At 44.0% G+C, this 18,597-nt stretch overlaps 1 long non-coding RNA gene across 1 annotated transcript; it reads right to left on the bottom strand.

The window, feature by feature from the left end:
- Positions 1–1,175: 1,175 nt before the first annotated feature.
- LOC127922775 (uncharacterized) lies at positions 1,176–2,479 on the bottom strand. Its single transcript, XR_008112311.1, has 3 exons — positions 2,107–2,479; positions 1,784–1,910; positions 1,176–1,645 (listed from the first exon to the last, which is right to left on the bottom strand). It is a non-coding gene; the product is annotated as an uncharacterized LOC127922775 (long non-coding RNA).
- Positions 2,480–18,597: the final 16,118 nt, after the last annotated feature.

Raw genomic sequence — 18,597 nt, forward strand, 5'->3', positions numbered from 1 at the left:
CTATATAATAGAGATGTATTTACAGAATATAATCTATATAATAGAGATGTATTTACAGAATATAATCTATATAATAGAGATTATTTACAGAATATAATCTATATAATAGAGATGTATTTACAGAATATAATCTATATAATAGAGATTTATTTACAGAATATAATCTATATAATAGAGATGTATTTACAGAATATAATCTATATAATGATGTATTTACAGAATATAATCTATATAATAGAGATGTATTTACAGAATATAATCTATATAATAGAGATGTATTTACAGAATATAATCTATATAATAGAGATGTATTTACAGAATATAATCTATATAATAGAGATGTATTTACAGAATATAATCTATATAATAGAGATGTATTTACAGAATATAATCTATATAATAGAGATGTATTTACAGAATATAATCTATATAATAGAGATGTATTTACAGAATATAATCTATATAATAGAGATGTATTTACAGAATATAATCTATATAATAGAGATGTATTTACAGAATATAATCTATATAATAGAGATGTTTTTGCAGGAAAGTAGAAGCAAAGTCATTTTTTAAAAATGTTTTTTTTTTTTTTTTTTTTGATAAAATGTGAATATTATTGATCTTCTGGGGAAATTCCACTTTTTTTTGTTGTTGCCCAAAACAAGATAATATATTCAGGTATCCAGAGATGTTTATGTAAGGGTTTTCTTCTGGTGAAGTAGAGTCAGACCAAAATGTGGCGTGGCTGGTTGAGATTCATGTTTAATAAAACAAAGTAAACACGAATCAAATACAAACACAATAAACGAAACACGAAAACCCGAAACAGCCTCATACTGGTGCAAAGTAACACAGAGACAGGAACAATCACCCACAAACACACAGTGAAACCCAGGCTACCTAAGTATGATTCTCAATCAGAGACAACTAATGACACCTGCCTCTGATTGAGAACCAGACTAGGCCTAAAACATAGAAATACCCCCAAAACATAGAAAAACAAACATAGACTGCCCACCCAACTCACGCCCTGACCATACTAAATAATGACAAAACAAAGGAAATAAAGGTCAGAACGTGACAATAATAGAGATGCTTTTGCAGGAAAACCCTAATAAATTATTCAAAGTAGAATCAAGGTAATTTTTTAAAAATGTTTATATTTTTTTATTGATAAAATGTGAATATTTATTGATCTTCTGGGAAAATTCCAATTATTTTTTGCCCAAAACAAGATAATATATTCAGGTATCCAGAGATGTTTATCAAATATTCCGACCACTAAGCCCATAACAAAGTAATATCCGAAGAGGAACTGACCCCTGAGGAGATTTATTACAAAATAGCATCACACATTATATTAACAATTCATATTAACATCAACATTTGAGTACATTTGAGTTCACTCTAGTACCAGTAAATCATTGACCGTGAAAATAATTTCATTTTATTTGAAAATTCAAATTAGAAGTTGCATTTCCTGCACATCAGTAAAATATACAACAACAACAACAACAACAACAACAACAACAACAACAACAACAACAGAATCAGTAGAAAAGGTCAAGGTTCATCATCGGGTTGTGTTGGTTTAGGTGTCAACTCCGTCTGCTATCACTCAGCGTCTGGAAGAACTTGCTTTCTGCAAACGACAAGACAAAACACATCGTCTGTTTTTTAAAAATATATATTTAAAAAAAAAAAAAACAACACATTTGTCATAACCTATGAGTGACACGTCCAAATCGACAACATTATGGAGGACTTGTACCCAGGTTACCTGTCCTCTGTGAGATCCCCTTGAGATGACATTTCCCAAGGTCCACGTCACAGGTGTAGAGTCCCAGGCATCCTGCACAGTGACCATGAGCACTGCAGCTTCTTGCCTGGATACCGCTGCAGCCGTGCTACAGAGACGTTACAAGGTCAAACGGTCAGGAAGATGTGATTCAACGTGTCTGCTGAATGTGACGTCCTTGGTGGGATCGACGTCACATTATGCAGTGAATTGATGAAGGAAGAAAAACTGGTCGCTTCATTTTAAAGATCATTTATGACACGAAATGTTTTTAAATTAGTTATCGAATCAACAACAACACTCACCGTGTCCGAGTTGAATTGGCCGAAGCGTGTCTGTTCTCTGTCCCTGCGATTTCTGTTCAACTGTTCTGGCTGAGAAAATGAACCAAATCCCACAAAACCTCGGTTCAGACGGTCCTTCTCGATTGGATCGATTACCCCGCCGTGGAACGTAGAATATTCGTCACGGTGTCTCTCTTCGGGGAGAAAAGAAGCGTGCTGTCCTCTCGGTGAAACCTCGCCAGTACTCTCCCTGTTACCGATATTACCTGACCAACTCAACTGACCGTCTCTCTTTCCCCGTCTTGGGTTGGACACTCCTGACTCTGCTGAACTCAACGCCTGTGTTAAAATCAACAGGAGGAGACACGCATACTTCCCAGAGGAAACATGATGTCCATTAGAATTCTGACAACAACCTAGAAGCTTAGCCTGGGTAAAAAGTCTGTATCTATCTCAGGCCTGGGATGCATTTATAAAGGCCATCCTAGACCTAGAACCCCTCCTCTTTAACTCATCTGTGACGTCTCTACATCTCATAGATACCCACTTTAACATTTGAAAAGAAAAAAGTAACGCCCCCCCCCCTGGGGCTACAAATGTTTAACTAACCGTTTAGTAAAGCTCGATGAGAGCAAATTGTAGTGATGTGATGTGATTGGTCTACTATTATGAGTTGTCTGCCAATCGCCTACTGCTTTGTCTGGAAGATAATAAGGGGAACTTTTAATGAGTATTTACCTAGTGCTCTGTGTCCTGAAGAGCCATGCTTTTGTGACATAGTAGAGAGACAGAATCTCTCTCTCTCTCTCTCTCTCTCTCTCTCTCTCTCTCTCTCTCTCTCTCTCTCTCTCTCTCCCTGTCTCTCTCTCTCTCTCTCCTGTCTCTCTCTCTCTCTCTCTCTCTCTCTCTCTCTCCTGTCTCTCTCTCTCTCTCCCTGTCTCTGTCTCTGTCTCTCTCTCTCTCTCTCTCTCTCTCTCTCTCTCTCTCTCTCTCTGTCTCTCTCTCTCCTGTCTCTGTCTCTGTCTCTCTCTCTCTCTCCCTCTCTCTCTCTCTCTCTCTCTCTCTCTCTCTCTCTCTCTCTCTCTCTCTCTGTCTCTCTCTCTCTCTCCCTGTCTCTCTCTCTCTCTCTCTCCTGTCTCTGTCTCTCTCTCTCTCTCTCTCTCTCTCTCTCTCTCTCTGTCTCTCTCTCTCTCTCTCTCTCTCTCTCTCTCTCTCTCTCTCTCTCTCTCTCTCTCTCTCTCTCTCTCTCTCTCTCTCTCTCTCTCTCTCTCTCTCTCTCTCTCTCTCTCTCTCTCTCTCTCTCTCTCTCTCTGTCTCTCTCTCTCTCTCTCTCTCTCTCTCTCTCTCTCTCCCTGTCTCTGTCTCTCTCTCTCTCTCTCTCTCTCTCTCTCTCTCTCTCTCTCTCTCTCTCTCTCTCTCTCTCTCTCTCTCTCTGTCTCTCTCTCTCTCTCTCTCTCTCTCTCTCTCTCTCTCTCTCTCTCTCTCTCTCTCTCTCCTCTCTCTCTCTCTGTCTCTCTCTCTCTCTCTCTCTCTCTCTCTCTCTCTCTCTCTCTCTCTCTCTCTCTCTCTCTCTCTGTCCTCTCTCTGTCTCTCTGTCTCTGGATCTCCTCTGTCTCTCTCTCTCTAATCTCCCCTCTCTCTCTCTCTCTCTCTCTCTCTCTCTCTCTGTAGGGAGATCTCCCTCTCTCTCTGCACTCTCCTCAATCCTCTCTCTCTCACTGTCTCAGGAACAGGCCCTCTACTCTCTCTCTGGATTCTCTTTAGAAAATCTATCTCTCTCTCTCTTTCTGTAGCTCTCTAGTTATTCAACGATGGAGCTTTTGTTTCCACCAGCCTTATTAGCCTTTTAAACTGTAATTACGTATGAGAATACATGACATATATCATAAGGTCTTTCTTTGAGGGTCTCATTATACCCTAACACAATGGTGTATGGAAACTCCTGGTTTCAGGCACATCAGGCCCAAGTCACATTATTCTGGCTTGCAAAGGATGCTTAATCACTATTGGAATCTAGTCAGAGTTAGGATATCCAATAAGTGGAACCCTTCACCTGCATTCAGAATAACTGCCAGCGTAGGGGGAGATTGAATACTGAGACTACCTCGATCCTTTAAACTGGAACAACCGTCTCAGGAACAGGCCCAACTACTAACAGATTGATTAGTTTAGAAAAATGTATGCTATTTATCTTTGTGTAGCATTAAAATAATGAATGAATCAATGTACATTCAAAAACACAGATATAAAAAAAAATTAAAATCATAAAATCACCATGCAACACAGCATGCTGGGAAATATGATATATGGTTCAATGTAGAACCCTTTCTTGTATTCCAATGAACCTTTCTTGTATTCCAATGAACCTTTCTTGCATTCCAATGAACCCTTCTTGCATTCCAATGAACCTTTTCATTCTAATATTGAACCCTTCTTGGCATTACACCTGAATTCTTCCAGTTTCCAAGGGTGGCAGTGTGTGTTTGGTCTCCAAGCAATTCTTCTTGCATTCTAATGAACCCTTCTTGCCATTCTTGTATTGAGGTGGTGACAGGTGACGGGCAGGGAGTGCCAAGGGATCAATGTTGCATTCAATTCTGTTCTCATTCAGTCAACTTATTTTGACATTATAAAATGAAGTCATGCAGGATTCTCATTCCTTTATGATGCAGGATTCTCATTCCTTTATGATGCAGGATTCTCATTCCTTTACAATGCAGGATTCTCATTCCTTTATGATTCAATTCCTTTATGAATTCTCATTCCTTTACGATGAGGATTCTCATTCCTTTTAATGCAGGATTCTTTATGATGCATTCCTTTATGATGCAGGATTCTCATTCCTTTACGATGCAGGATTCTCATTCCTTTACGATGCAGGATTCTCATTCCTTTATGATGCAGGATTCTCATTCCACGATGCACGATTCTCATTCCTTTACAATGAAGGATTCTCATTCCTTCTTGCACGATGAAGGATTCTCATTCCTTTATGATGCAGGATTCTCATTCCTTTACGATGCAGGATTCTCATTCCTTTACAATGCAGGATTCTCATTCCTTTAGGATGCAGGATTCTCATTCCTTTACGATGCAGGATTCTCATTCCTTTACGATGCAGGATTCTCATTCCTTTATTTGCAAGGATTCTCATTCCTTTATGATGCAGGATTCTCATTCCTTTACGATGCAGGATTCTCATTCCTTTAATGCAGGATTCTCATTCCTTTAATGCAGGATTCTCATTCCTTTACGATGCAGGATTCTCATTCCTTTACGATGCAGGATTCTCATTCCTTTCCATTCCTTTAGGATTCTCATTCCGATGCAGGATTCTCATTCCGATGCAGGATTCTCATTCCTTTATCATGCAGGATTCTCATTCCTTTTACAATGCAGGATTCTCATTCTCTTTTTCGATGCAGGATTCTCATTCCTTTTACGATGCAGGATTCTCATTCCTTTACGATGCAGGATTCTCATTCCTTTACGATGCAGGATTCTCATCCTCAGTGATAGCAAGTTGTTTGCTTCTCCAACATGGTCCTGTTGGTGTTTAAAATGGGGCTTGTTTATAGACCTCTTTCTGAAACACTACAGGTGAGAGAGGGAATATTTTCCTTCTCTCTCTCTGTGTCTTTTAGGGGTGTTCTCTGTTCTGATCTGCGCTGAGACCTCATAATGAAGACAAATCAACCATCCATTTAAACCTAATGAACCACTCCTGTCCCTGGCAGGATAAAGGTGTTTATAAAACATATTTGGGTTGCTGTCTGCTGCACTGCACAGGCTGCGTCTCCACCAACACGCCTCTTCTTCTGTCCTTGTTTGCTGCTCAAAAGCAGTACAACATATTTCATTCATTCATTAACTTCACCTTTATTTAACCAGGTAGGCTAGTTGAGAACAAGTTCTCATTTACAACTGCGTACCTGGCCAAGATAAAGACAAAGCAGTTAGACACAAACAACGTTTACACATGGAATAAACAAACATACAGTCAATAATACTAGTAGGAAAATCTATATACAGCATGTGCAAATGAGGTACGATGCAGGATTCTCATTCCTTTATGATGTAGGATTCTCATTCCTTTATGATGCCGGATTCTCATTCCTTTATGATGCAGTATTCTCATTCCTTTATGATGCAGGATTCTCATTCCTTTATGATGTAAGATTCTCATTCCTTTATGATGCAGGATTCTCATTCCTTTATGATGTAGGATTCTCATTCCTTTACGATGCAGGATTCTCATTCCTTTACGATGCAGGATTCTCATTCCTTTACGATGCAGGATTCTCATTCCTTTACGATGCAGGATTCTCATTCCTTCATGATGCAGGATTCTCATTCCTTACGATGCAGGATTCTCATTCCTTTAGGGATGCAGGATTCTCATTCCTTTATGATGCAGGATTCTCATTCCTTTACGATGCAGGATTCTCATTCCTTTATGATGCAGGATTCTCATTCCTTTACGATGCAGGATTCTCAGGATTCTCATTCCTTTACGATGCAGGATTCCCATTCCTTTATGATGCAGGATTCCATTCCTTTATGATGCAGGATTCTCATTCCTTTATGATGCAGGATTCTCTTTCCTTTATGATGCAGGATTCTCAGATACATGGTCTCCACATTTCCTTTGTTTCAGGTGCAGGATTTTAACATGGTCTTCGCGTCTTCCTTTGTTTCAGACAGCATCAGATAACATGGTCTCCATTCCTTTGTTTCAGACAGCATCAGATAACATATGCCCCACGTTTCCTTTGTTTCAGACATGCATCAGATAACATGGTCTCTCACGTTTCCTTTACGCATCAGATAAGGATTCTCATTCCTTTGTTTCACAGCATCAGGTCTGCGTTTCTCATTCCTTCACTTTGTTTCAGACAGCATGCATGGTCTCCTCATTCCTTTGTTTCAGACAGCATTCTCATGGATTCCTTTATGATTCAGGACAGCATTCTTTATAACATGGTTCCACATTCCTTTTTTGATGACAGGATAACATGGTCTCCACGTCTTCCTTTTTTTCAGACAGGATTCTCATTCCTTTGTGATGCAGGATTCTCAGATAAAGATAAATGGTCTCCTCATTCCTTTGTTTTAGACAGCATCCAGATAACATTATCCACGTTTCCTTTGTTTGATCAGATTTGGTCTCTTTGTACAGCATCAATGGTCTCCACGTTTCCTTTGTTTCAGACAGCATCAGATATTCTTTCCCTTGTTTCAGACAGCATCAGATAACATTCTTTTACGTGCTTTGTTTTAGACAGCATCAGATAACATGGGCTCCACGTTTCCTTTATCAGATGCAGTTTCCTTTGTTTCAGACAGCATCAGATACATGGTCTCTACGTTTCCTTTGTTTCAGACAGCATCAGTTTACATGGGCTACAAGTTCTCATTTGTTTCAGACAGCATCAGATAACATTCTCAAGTTTCCTTTGTTTCAGACAGCATCAGATCATGGTCTCCACGTTTCCTTTGTTTCAGACAGCATCAGATAACATGGATTCTCAAGTTTCCTTTGTTTCAGATTCAGCATCAGATAACAGGATTCTCCACGTTTCCTTTGTTGCAGGACAGCATCAGATGCATGGTCTCACGTTTCCTTTGTTTCAGACAGCATCAGATAACATGGTCTCCAGGATTCTCTTTGTTTCAGACAGCATCAGATAACATGGTCTCCACGTTTCCTTTGTTTTAGACAGCATCAGATACATGGATTCCACGTTTCCTTTGTTTTAGACAGCATCAGATAACATGGGGATTTTCCTTCGCTACGTGAGGATTTCTCTGGTGAGATTCAGCCACTTGCGAATGATCTCCTAAATGATGAAATTCACAGAGAGACTAAAGAGAACATATTTAATAATTGTTATTTTTTTATTGATCAAATTTTTTTTGGGGGAAGCTTGGCTTCCCTTTAGCATCCACAGGCTTGCTGTTCCAAGACCTCTTCCATCAATAACACTGATTCGTAAGTCTACACAGTTACCTCTGACTGTCTGATTACGTTCATTCTTCCCCTAGAGAACAATAAATACAGAAATAGGGCTGAATAGTGAAGCAATTAAAGGCTTTACATGCAGAGCAAAGAGGAAAGAAACGGTTGCCTCTTGTGATCTTCACAAGTATTTTCCCTACCGAATATAACCATCTCTATATCTCCTCCGGTGAGATCATATCAAGGAGGGTTTGTTTGAAAGCTTCAACACGTTTTCCATTTTTTGTTAAAAAAAATTAGCCTGTTGTTTTTGTTTTTGTTTGGTTGGGTGACATCATTCATTGTGTGTGGTATTCTCACCTTTATCATGCCCTTCTCAACACTTTTTGCTGTCAATTCTCGTGTTCCAGCCTGGTATTCATTCATGACTTCATTCCTTTATAGAGGAGTTAACCAGGTAGGCTACACACACACACACATTCTCATACAACACACACTGACCACACACACAGATAAAGACAAAGCTACACACACACACACAGATTTACACACACACATAACACACAACACACACACACACATGAACATGGAAACACACGGTTTACAGTATAGAATGTCTCTCCAAGGTGACTGAGCCTCGGGATCAGTGGTCTTGATGAGGGTGACTTTGTGTTGACAGACACGTTAATGTCCTGAGGTCTGTGAGAATTTCTCCAAGCTGTATAAAGCCTTACAGAATCATGGTGCCACCACCTTTTATCAAAGGACTGTTAAAGGGGATGTGCGGCTGATTTGGGGATTTATAAAGACTTTCCTTCAGATACTGATTCTCATTCGTCTCCAGGTCTGCTTATGTCGCTATTCAACAACATCCATGATCGACACCTGTCGTCGCTCTTCGTTTGAGTTCAGGAAGTGCAGATCCTGGAAAATGGCGAGACAATTCCCTGCACCCCAGCAGAAAGCATGGATTCTCATTCCTTTATGATGATCTCCTTTGTTTCTACCTCCTAGATACCTAACCTCTCACCTGTTTCCTTTGTTTTGACAGCAACCAGATAACAAAGTGGGACCTGAAGTTTCCTTTGTTTCAAAGGCATTCAGATAACATTCCCTAACCACGTTTCCTTTGTTCCCCTAACCTATTCCAGATAACCTATTCTCCACCTAACCTTTGTTTCAACAGCATTCAGATAACCATTCTCCTAACACGTTTCCTATTCCCCTAACCTATTCAGATAACCTATTCCCCTAACCTATTCCCCCCCGTTTCTCAACCATTCAGATAACATTCTTAACGTTTCCTTTGTTAACCCCCAACAGCATTCAGATAACTTATTCTCCACGTTTCCTTTGTTTCCCTAACTAATTTGAACCTATTCTCCCTAATTTCCAGACTATTCAGATAACATGGTCTATTCCCCTTTGTATTCTCCTAATTTATCCCTCCTTTATTCCCCTAACTTATTCTCCCTAACTTATTCTTTTAATTTATCCCCCTAACTTATCTTCCTAATTGTTATTATTCCCCCTAACTTATTTTTTAACTTATTCTCCCTAATTTATCTCCGTTTCCTTTATTCCCTAACTTATTCCCCTAACCTATTGTCTCCTAACGTATTCCTAACTTATTCATCTAACTAACATTCTCCCTAACCTATTAATTGTTTCTGTCATGAGAACAGATAAATACTACCATTGTTTCTGGGGCCATTATTTATTAAACCTTTCCCCTTTGTTTTAGAGGCTCAGATAACCTATTTAACCGTCTGACCTATTGTTTCCAGACAGCATATTTGCATCAACGTTTCCTTTGTTTCCGGAAACCATGGAAACCCCTCTGTTTGATGTATCGAGATAACATATTCCACTTTGTTTCCAGCTCTTAACACGTTTCCCCATCCTAAACCCACCTGAGATAACCTATTTTCATAACATATAACAATTAAACAAAATGGTGAACCCATTGACCGCTTTCTCCCCTTTTCCTTTGTTTCTGCTCACAACAACTGTGTTCCTGTTCAGCCAATCATGATAACAGCTCAACCTTTCTCCACCTAATATATCTCCTACCTAGTTCAGCATAAATTCTGATGTTAAAGACTCTGCCTAAAACTGGACCCAGAATACATTTCTGCCATACTCTTGCTGTTCTCCACCCATTTCCATCAATAACACTTCTGCCTAATCCTGACATCCCAGAATACAGTTCTGAACATATGCTAAATTCTCCTAACCTATTCTCCCTAATTCCCTGAACCCAATGAGGAAGTTCTGCGGTTTACTCCTACCTATCCCTAAGTTCCCCAACCCCTAACCTATGAGACAAGACCAAACTGACCTATTCCCCCTAACCTGTTTGACAGCCTGTTGTTTTTGTTTTGTTTGGTCTTTGACTATCTGCTGTTTGAGGCCAAAATTAGGTTAGAACAAAATGTTGACCTGGTTCTCGGTGACAAACCTGTTAACTAACCTAGTTCGCTAAATGTACCTAAATTCAGTGGCATTCCCACCAGACTTTAGTAAGATAACTGTAGGAGACACAGGGCTGGCTACATGATTAGGAGAGACAGGGCTGGCTCTATGTGTAGAGGAGAAGGGCTGGCCCTGGACAGTGGGAGACAATTCCCCTAGAGCTGTGGAGACAGGACACGTATTCCTGAGGTCTGGCTCTCCCTATTATAACCTACAGAACATGTTGCCACCACCTGTCTAAAGGACTGTTAAAGGGGATGAGCTATTTGGGGATTTAGACAGGGCTTTCCTTCAGCTAGACAGGTCTGGCTGTATGAGCTAGGAGAGACCTCAATCTAACCTGGCTGTGCTCTGAGGGAGAGACCTATGGCCCTAACCTATTCCCCTAACTATTCTCCCTAACCTATTCCCAGAAAGCATAACCTGATTCTCCTAACGTAGGAACCTATTCCCCTAACCTCTATGAGTAGGAGAGACCTATTATGTAACCTATTCCCAGGGCTGGCTGTGTGACTAGGACCTATTCCCCTAACCTGGCTTCCCCTAACCTATTCCCCTAACTATTCCTATTCCCTAACCTATTCCCCTAACCTATTCCCCTAAGACTAACCTATTCCCCTAACCTATTCAGAGGAGACAGGGCTGGCTCCCTAATATTCCCCTAACCTATTCCCTAACCTATTCCCCTAATGATTAGGAACCAGGGCCCCTAACCTATTAACCTATTCCCTAACTAGATTCTCCTAACCTATTCCCTAAGGAGACTACCTATTGCCCTAACCTATTCCCTAACATTCCCTGGCCTATTCCCCCTAACCTAGGCTGGCTAATTCTAACCTATTCTCCCTAACTTATTCTCCTAACCTATTCCCCTAACCTATTCTCCCTAACTATTCCCCTAACCTAGGGCTGGCCTATTCCCTAACCTATTCCCCTAACCTGGCTAACCTATTAGAGGAGACCTATTCCCCTAACCTATTCCCCCTAACATATTCCCCTAACTCATTCTCCTAACCTATTCTTCTGTCAACCTATTCCCCTAGAGGATTCAGGGCTAACCTATTGTAGAGGAGACAATTCTGGCTAACCTATGGTAGAGGAGACAGGGCTGGCTTATAAGTAGGATTCCCCAGGGCTGGCTGTAAACTAGAGTATTCCCCAGGGCTGGATTATGTGTACCTAACCTAGGAGACTAACCTATTCTCCCTAACCTATTCTAGAGGAGACTAGGGCCCCCTGTACCTGTGTCCCTACCTAGACAGGGCTGGCTGTATGGTAGAGGAACCTGTTCCTGTGTACCTAACCTAGACCAGGTAACAGCTGGCTATTGTAGATTCTCCCTAACCTCAGGGCTGTTCTCCCCAACCTGTATCTCCTAACCTAGAACCCAGGGCTGGCTATTCCCTGCTATTCCCTAACCTGGACCCAGGGCTAACCTATTCTGTATGGTATTCTCCCTAACCAGTTCCCCTGTACTGTTCTACCAGGAGACCAGTTCCCCTACTCCTACTATTCCCAGAGGAGACAGTTCTCCCTACCCCTATTCAACAATTCTCCCAACCTATTCTAACCTAACCTATTCCCTAACATTCTTTGCTAACCTATTCTGTATGTATTCCCCTAACTAACAGGGACTGGCTATTGTCCCTACCTGTTCTCCTAAGACTATTCTCCTAAACTAACCTCTCCCTAACACTATTCTGGCCCTAACTAGAGGATTCAGGGCTGGCCTATTCTCCTAGACAGGGCTGGCTGTATGTGTAAGGAGACCCCTAACCTATTCCTAGAGGAGACAGGGCTGGCTATTCCCCTAACAGGGCTGGCTGTCCCCTAACCTATTCCCCTCTAACCAGGAGACAGGGCCTGTTCCCCTAACCTAGACAGGGCTGGCCTATTAGAGGAGACAGGGCTCCTGTACCTATTCCCCTAGACAGGGCTATTCTCCCTAACCTATTCCCTAGGAGATTCTCCCTAACCTATTCCCCCCTAACCTGGCTTACCCCTAACCTATTCCCCTAACCTATTCTCCCTAAGACTAGGGCTGGCTAACCTATTCTCCTAACTAATTATCCCTAAGAGACAGGGCTAACCTATGTTCCCCCTAACCTGGCTGTCTCCCCTAAGACTGATTCTGGCTATTATCCTAACCTATTCCCCTAACACAGGGCTGGCCTATTGTAAGGAGAGATTCTCTAACCTAACCTAATGTCTGTAACCTATTCCCTAACCTAATTCTCCCTAACTAGGGCTGGCTGTAACCTAGACCCCTAACCTATTCTAAGGAGACAGGGCTGGCCTATTCCTAGAGGAGACCCTGGCCTATTGTAGAGGAGACCTATTATCCCTAACCTAGACAGGGCTGGCCTATTCCCCTAACCTATTCTCCTAAGGAGACAGGGCTAACCTGTATCCCCTAAGATTCTCCCTAATCTATTCAGGGCTGGCCTATTCCCCTACCTAGGAGACAGGGCTGGCTGTATGTAGATTCTCCCTAAGGGCTAATTCTCTCTAACCTATTCCCTAAGGAGACTAAATTCTCCCTAAGACTATTCTGGCTAATAATTCTCTCTAGACCTGGCTTCCCTAGGGCTGCTGAGGGGAGACAGGGCTGGCTGTATTGTGGGGAGACAGGGCTGGCTGTATGAACTAAGACAGGGCTGGCTAATTCTCCCTAACAGGGCTGGCTATTCCCCTAGACTAACAGGGCTGGCTGTATGAGTCCCTAGACATTCCCCTAACTTCCCAGAATACAGTTCTGAGACCCTAACTGCCATAGACTACAGGGCTGGCTGTATTGAGTAGGAGGAGACAGGGCTGTCTGTATGAGTAGGAGACACAGGAATTCAGGGCTGGCTGTATTCCAGTTCCCTACTCCTGACCTATTCAGGGCTGTCTGTATGAGTAGGAAGACTAATTCTCCCTAACTAATTAGAATACAGTTCTGCCTATTCTGACTCCCAGAATACACCTGGCTCCTGTGACCCCTAACCTATTCTCCTAGACATTCTCTGTATGCTGTTTGAGGTAGGAGATAGACAGGGCTGGCTGTATGAGTAGGAGAGACAGGGCTGGCTGTATGAGTAGGAGAGACAGGGCTGGCTGTATGAGTAGGAGAGACAGGGCTGGCTGTATGAGTAGGAGAGACAGGGCTGGCTGTATGAGTAGGAGAGACAGGGCTGGCTGTATGAGTAGAGGAGACAGGGCTGGCTGTATGAGTAGGAGAGACAGGGCTGGCTGTATGACAGGGCTGTAGGTGAGACAGGGCTGGCTGTATGTGTAGGAGAGACAGGGCTGGCTGTATGAGTAGGAGAGACAGGGCTGGCTGTATGACCTAGGAGAGACAGGGCTGGCTGTATGAGTAGGAGAGACAGGGCTGGCTGTATGAGTAGGAGAGACAGGGCTGGCTGTATGTCTGTATGGAGGAGACAGGGCTGGCTGTATGACTAGGAGAGACAGGGCTGGCTGTATGACTAGGAGAGACAGGGCTGGCTGTATGACTAGGAGAGACAGGGCTGGCTGTATGACTAGGAGAGACAGGGCTGGCTGTATGAGTAGGAGAGACAGGGCTGGCTGTATGAGTAGGAGAGACAGGGCTGGCTGTAGGAAGAGTAGGAGAGACAGGGCTGGCTGTATGAGTAGGAGAGACAGGGCTGGCTGTATGTGTAGGAGAGACAGGGCTGGCTGTATGAGTAGGAGAGACAGGGCTGGCTGTATGAGTAGGAGAGACAGGGCTGGCTGTATGAGTAGGGCTGGTGGGAGAGACAGGGCTGGCTGTATGAGTAGGAGAGACAGGGCTGGGTGTATGAGTAGGAGAGACAGGGCTGGCTGTATGAGTAGGAGAGACAGGGCTGGCTGTATGAGTAGGAGAGACAGGGCTGGCTGTATGTGTAGGGAGAGACAGGGCTGGCTGTATGAGTAGGAGAGACAGGGCTGGCTGTATGAGTAGGAGAGACAGGGCTGGCTGTATGAGTAGGAGAGACAGGGCTGGCTGTATGAGTAGGAGACAGGGCTGGCTGTATGAGTAGGAGAGACAGGGCTGGCTGTATGGTGTAGGAGGAGACAGGGCTGGCTGTAGGTGTAGAGGAGACAGGGCTGGCTGTATGTGTAGGAGGAGACAGGGCTGGCTGTAGGTGTAGGAGAGAAAGGGCTGGCTGTATGAGAGAGAGACAGGGCTGGCTGTAGGTGTAGGAGAGACAGGGCTGGCTGTATTCTAGGAGAGACAGGGCTGGCTGTATGAGTAGGGGAGAGACAGGGCTGGCTGTATGAGTAGGAGAGACAGGGCTGGCTGTATGAGTAGGAGAGACAGGGCTGGCTGTATGAGTAGGAGAGACAGGGCTGGCTGTATGACTAGGAGAGACAGGGCTGGCTGTATGAGTAGGAGAGACAGGGCTGGCTGTATGAGTAGGAGAGACAGGGCTGGCTGTATGAGTAGGAGAGACAGGGCTGGCTGTATGAGTAGGAGAGACAGGGCTGGCTAGGTGAGTAGGAGAGACAGGGCTGGCTGTAGGTGTAGAGGAGACAGGGCTGGCTGTATGCTGTAGGAGAGACAGGGCTGGCTGTATGAGTAGGAGAGACAGGGCTGGCTGTATGAGTAGGAGAGACAGGGCTGGCTGTATGAGTAGGAGAGACAGGGGCTGGCTGTATGAGTAGGAGAGACAGGGCTGGCTGTATGAGTAGGAGTTGACAGGGCTGGGTGTATGAGTAGGAGAGACAGGGCTGGCTGTCTGAGTAGGAGAGACAGGGCTGGCTGTATGAGTAGGGAGAGACAGGGCTGGCTGTATGAGTAGGAGAGACAGGGCTGGCTGTATGGTAGGAGAGACAGGGCTGGCTGTATGTATGTGTAGGAGAGACAGGGCTGGCTGTATGAGTAGGAGCAGAGGAGACAGGGCTGGCTGTATGCTGTAGGAGAGACAGGGCTGGCTGTATGAGTAGGAGAGACAGGGCTGGCTGTATGAGTAAGAGAGACAGGGCTGGCTGTATGAGTAGAAGAGACAGGGCTGGCTGTATGTGTAGGAGAGACAGGGCTGGCTGTATGAGTAGGGAGAGAGACAGGGCTGGCTGTATGATGAGTAGAGGAGGCAGGGCAGGGCTATACAGGAGAGACAGGGCTGGCTGTATGAGTAGGAGAGACAGGGCTGGCTGTATGAGTAGGAGAGACAGGGCTGGCTGTATGAGTAGGAGAGACAGGGCTGGGTGTATGAGTAGGAGAGAGACAGGGCTGGCTGTATGAGTAGAGGAGAGACAGGGCTGGCTGTATGAGTAGAGGAGAGACAGGGCTGGGTGTATGAGTAGGAGAGACAGGGCTGGCTGTATGAGTAGGAGAGACAGGGCTGGCTGTATGAGTAGGAGAGACAGGGCTGGCTGTATGAGTAGGAGAGACAGGGCTGGCTGTATGAGTAGGAGAGACAGGGCTGGCTGTATGAGTAGGAGAGACAGGGCTGGCTGTATGAGTAGGAGAGACAGGGCTGGCTGTATGAGTAGGAGAGACAGGGCTGGCTGTATGAGTAGGAGAGACAGGGCTGGCTGTATGAGTAGGAGAGACAGGGCTGGCTGTATGAGTAGGAGAGACAGGGCTGGCTGTATGAGTAGAGGAGACAGGGCTGGGTGTATGAGTAGAGGAGACAGGGCTCTCTGTATGAGTGTAGGAGAGACAGGGCTGGCTGTATGAGTAGGAGAGACAGGGCTGGCTGTATGAGTAGGAGAGACAGGGCTGGCTAAAGAGAGACAGGGCTGTCTGTATGAGTAGGAGAGACAGGGCTGGGTGTATGAGTAGGAGAGACAGGGCTGGCTGTATGAGTAGGAGAGACAGGGCTGGCTGTATGAGTAGGAGAGACAGGGCTGGCTGTATGAGTAGGAGAGACAGGGCTGGGTGTATGAGTAGGAGAGACAGGGCTGGCTGTATGAGTAGGAGAGACAGGGCTGGCTGTATGAGTAGGAGGGACAGGGCTGGCTGTCAATAGGCAGACAGGGCTGGCTGCCTGCCTTGAGAGACAGTGTTTGTGTTTGTGCGTGTGTCAGTGTTTGTGTTTGTGCGTGTGTGTGCGTGTGTGCGTGCTGGTTGGTGGCTCAGGCTCAGCTTGAAATCATGCTAATCATAGCTAATCATAGCTAATCAAGGAAGACAGTGATAGCCTCTCTAGGAGGGACAGGGCTGTTCTGTATCTGGTAGGACTAACGAGGTGTCTGTGTCAGAACGGGCATCTGTAAGTGGCACAGACAGAGCTGTCTGTACATACAGGCACAGGGTAGGCATGAGTGGGAGACAGGGATGTGGGTGCAGACACAGGGACACACACACATTCACCTATAAAGGGCTGTCTAAATAAAAACACAGGGTTTTAGTGCCCTCTAGTGGTGTAAGTTTACTCCCACCCACACAACAGGTGTTCTGTCTCACTGAATATGCATGTTGTTCTGTCTCTCTCACTGAATATGCTCTCTCTCTCTCTCTCTCTCTCTCTCTCTGAATATGCATGTTGTTCTGTCTCTGTCCCTCCAGGAGAGACTCTCTCTCACTGAATATGCATGTTGTTCTCTCTCTCTCTCACTGAATATGCATGTTGTTCTGTCTCTCTCACTGAATATGCATCCCTCTCTCTCCACTGAATATACATGTTGTTCTGTCTCTCTCTGGCTGAATATGCATGTTGTTCTGTCTCTCTCTCTCTGGTTCTCTCTCACTGAATATGCAGGGCTGGCTCTGTCCTCTCACTGAATATGCATGTTGTTCTGTCTCTCTCACTGAATATGCATGTTGTTCTGTCTCTCTCTCACTGAATACATGTTGTTCTGTCTCAGACTGAGACAGGGCTGTTGTTGAATATGCATGTTGTTTCTGTCTCTCTCACTGAATAGCATGTTGTTCTGTCTCTCTCACTGAATATGCATGCTGTTCTGTCTCTCTCACTGAATATGCAGGGCTGGTTGAATATGCATGTTTTCTGTCTCTCTCTCACTGAATAGAGGAGACAGGGCTGGTGTTATGTCTCTCTCACTGAATATGCAGGTTCTCTCTCTCTCACTGAATATGCAGGGCTGGCTGTTCTGTCTCTCTCACTGAGATATGCATGTTTTGTCTCTCTCTCTCTACTGAATATGCAGGAGACAGTTCTGTCTCTCTCACTGAATATGCATGTTGTTCTGTCTCTCTCACTGAATATGCATGTTGTTCTGTTCTCTCTCTCTCACTGAATATGCATGTTGTTCTCTCTCTCTCTCTCACTGAATATGCATGTTGTTCTGTCTCTCTCACTGAATATGCATGTTGTTCTGTCTCTCTGACTGAATATGCATGTTGCATGTTGTCTGTCTGTCCCTCTCTGAATATGCATGTTGTTCTCTCTCTGCTCTCTCACTGAATATGCATGTTGTTCTGTCTCTCTCACTGAATATGCATGTTGTTCTGTCCTCTGAATATGCATGTTGTTTCTGTCTCTCTCTCTCTCACTGAATATGCATGTTGTTCTGTCTCTCTCACTGCATGTTGTTCTGTTCTCTCTCTCACTGAATATGCATGTTGTTATGTCTCTCTCACTGAATATGCATGTTGTTCTGTCTCTCTCACTGAATATGCTGTCTGTATCTGTCTCTCTCACTGAATATGGACATGTTGTTCTGTCTCACTGAATATGCATGTTGTTCAAAGTCTTCTCACTGAATATGCATGTTGTTCTGTCTCTCTCACTGAATATGCATGTTGTTCTGTCTCTCTCACTGAATATGCATGTTGTTCTGTCTCTCTCACTGAATATGCATGCTTGTTCTGTAATCTAGCTCATGAATATGCATGTTGTTCTGCCTCTCTCAGGGCTGTTCTAATTATCTCACTGAATATGCATGTTGTTCTGTCTCTCTCACTGAATATGCATGTTGTTCTGTCTCTCTCACTGAATATGCATGTTGTGCAGACACACACACACACACACACACATTCTGTCTCTCTCTCACTGAATATGCATGTTGTTCTGTCTCTCTCACTGAATATGCATGTTGTTCTGTCTCTCTCACTGAATATATGTTGTTCTGTCCACTCACTGAATATGCATGTTGTTCTGTCTCTCTCACTGAATATGCATGTT

Source organism: Oncorhynchus keta, unplaced genomic scaffold (assembly GCF_023373465.1).
Source record: "Oncorhynchus keta strain PuntledgeMale-10-30-2019 unplaced genomic scaffold, Oket_V2 Un_contig_27076_pilon_pilon, whole genome shotgun sequence".
Classification (NCBI taxonomy): Eukaryota; Metazoa; Chordata; class Actinopteri; order Salmoniformes; family Salmonidae; genus Oncorhynchus; species Oncorhynchus keta.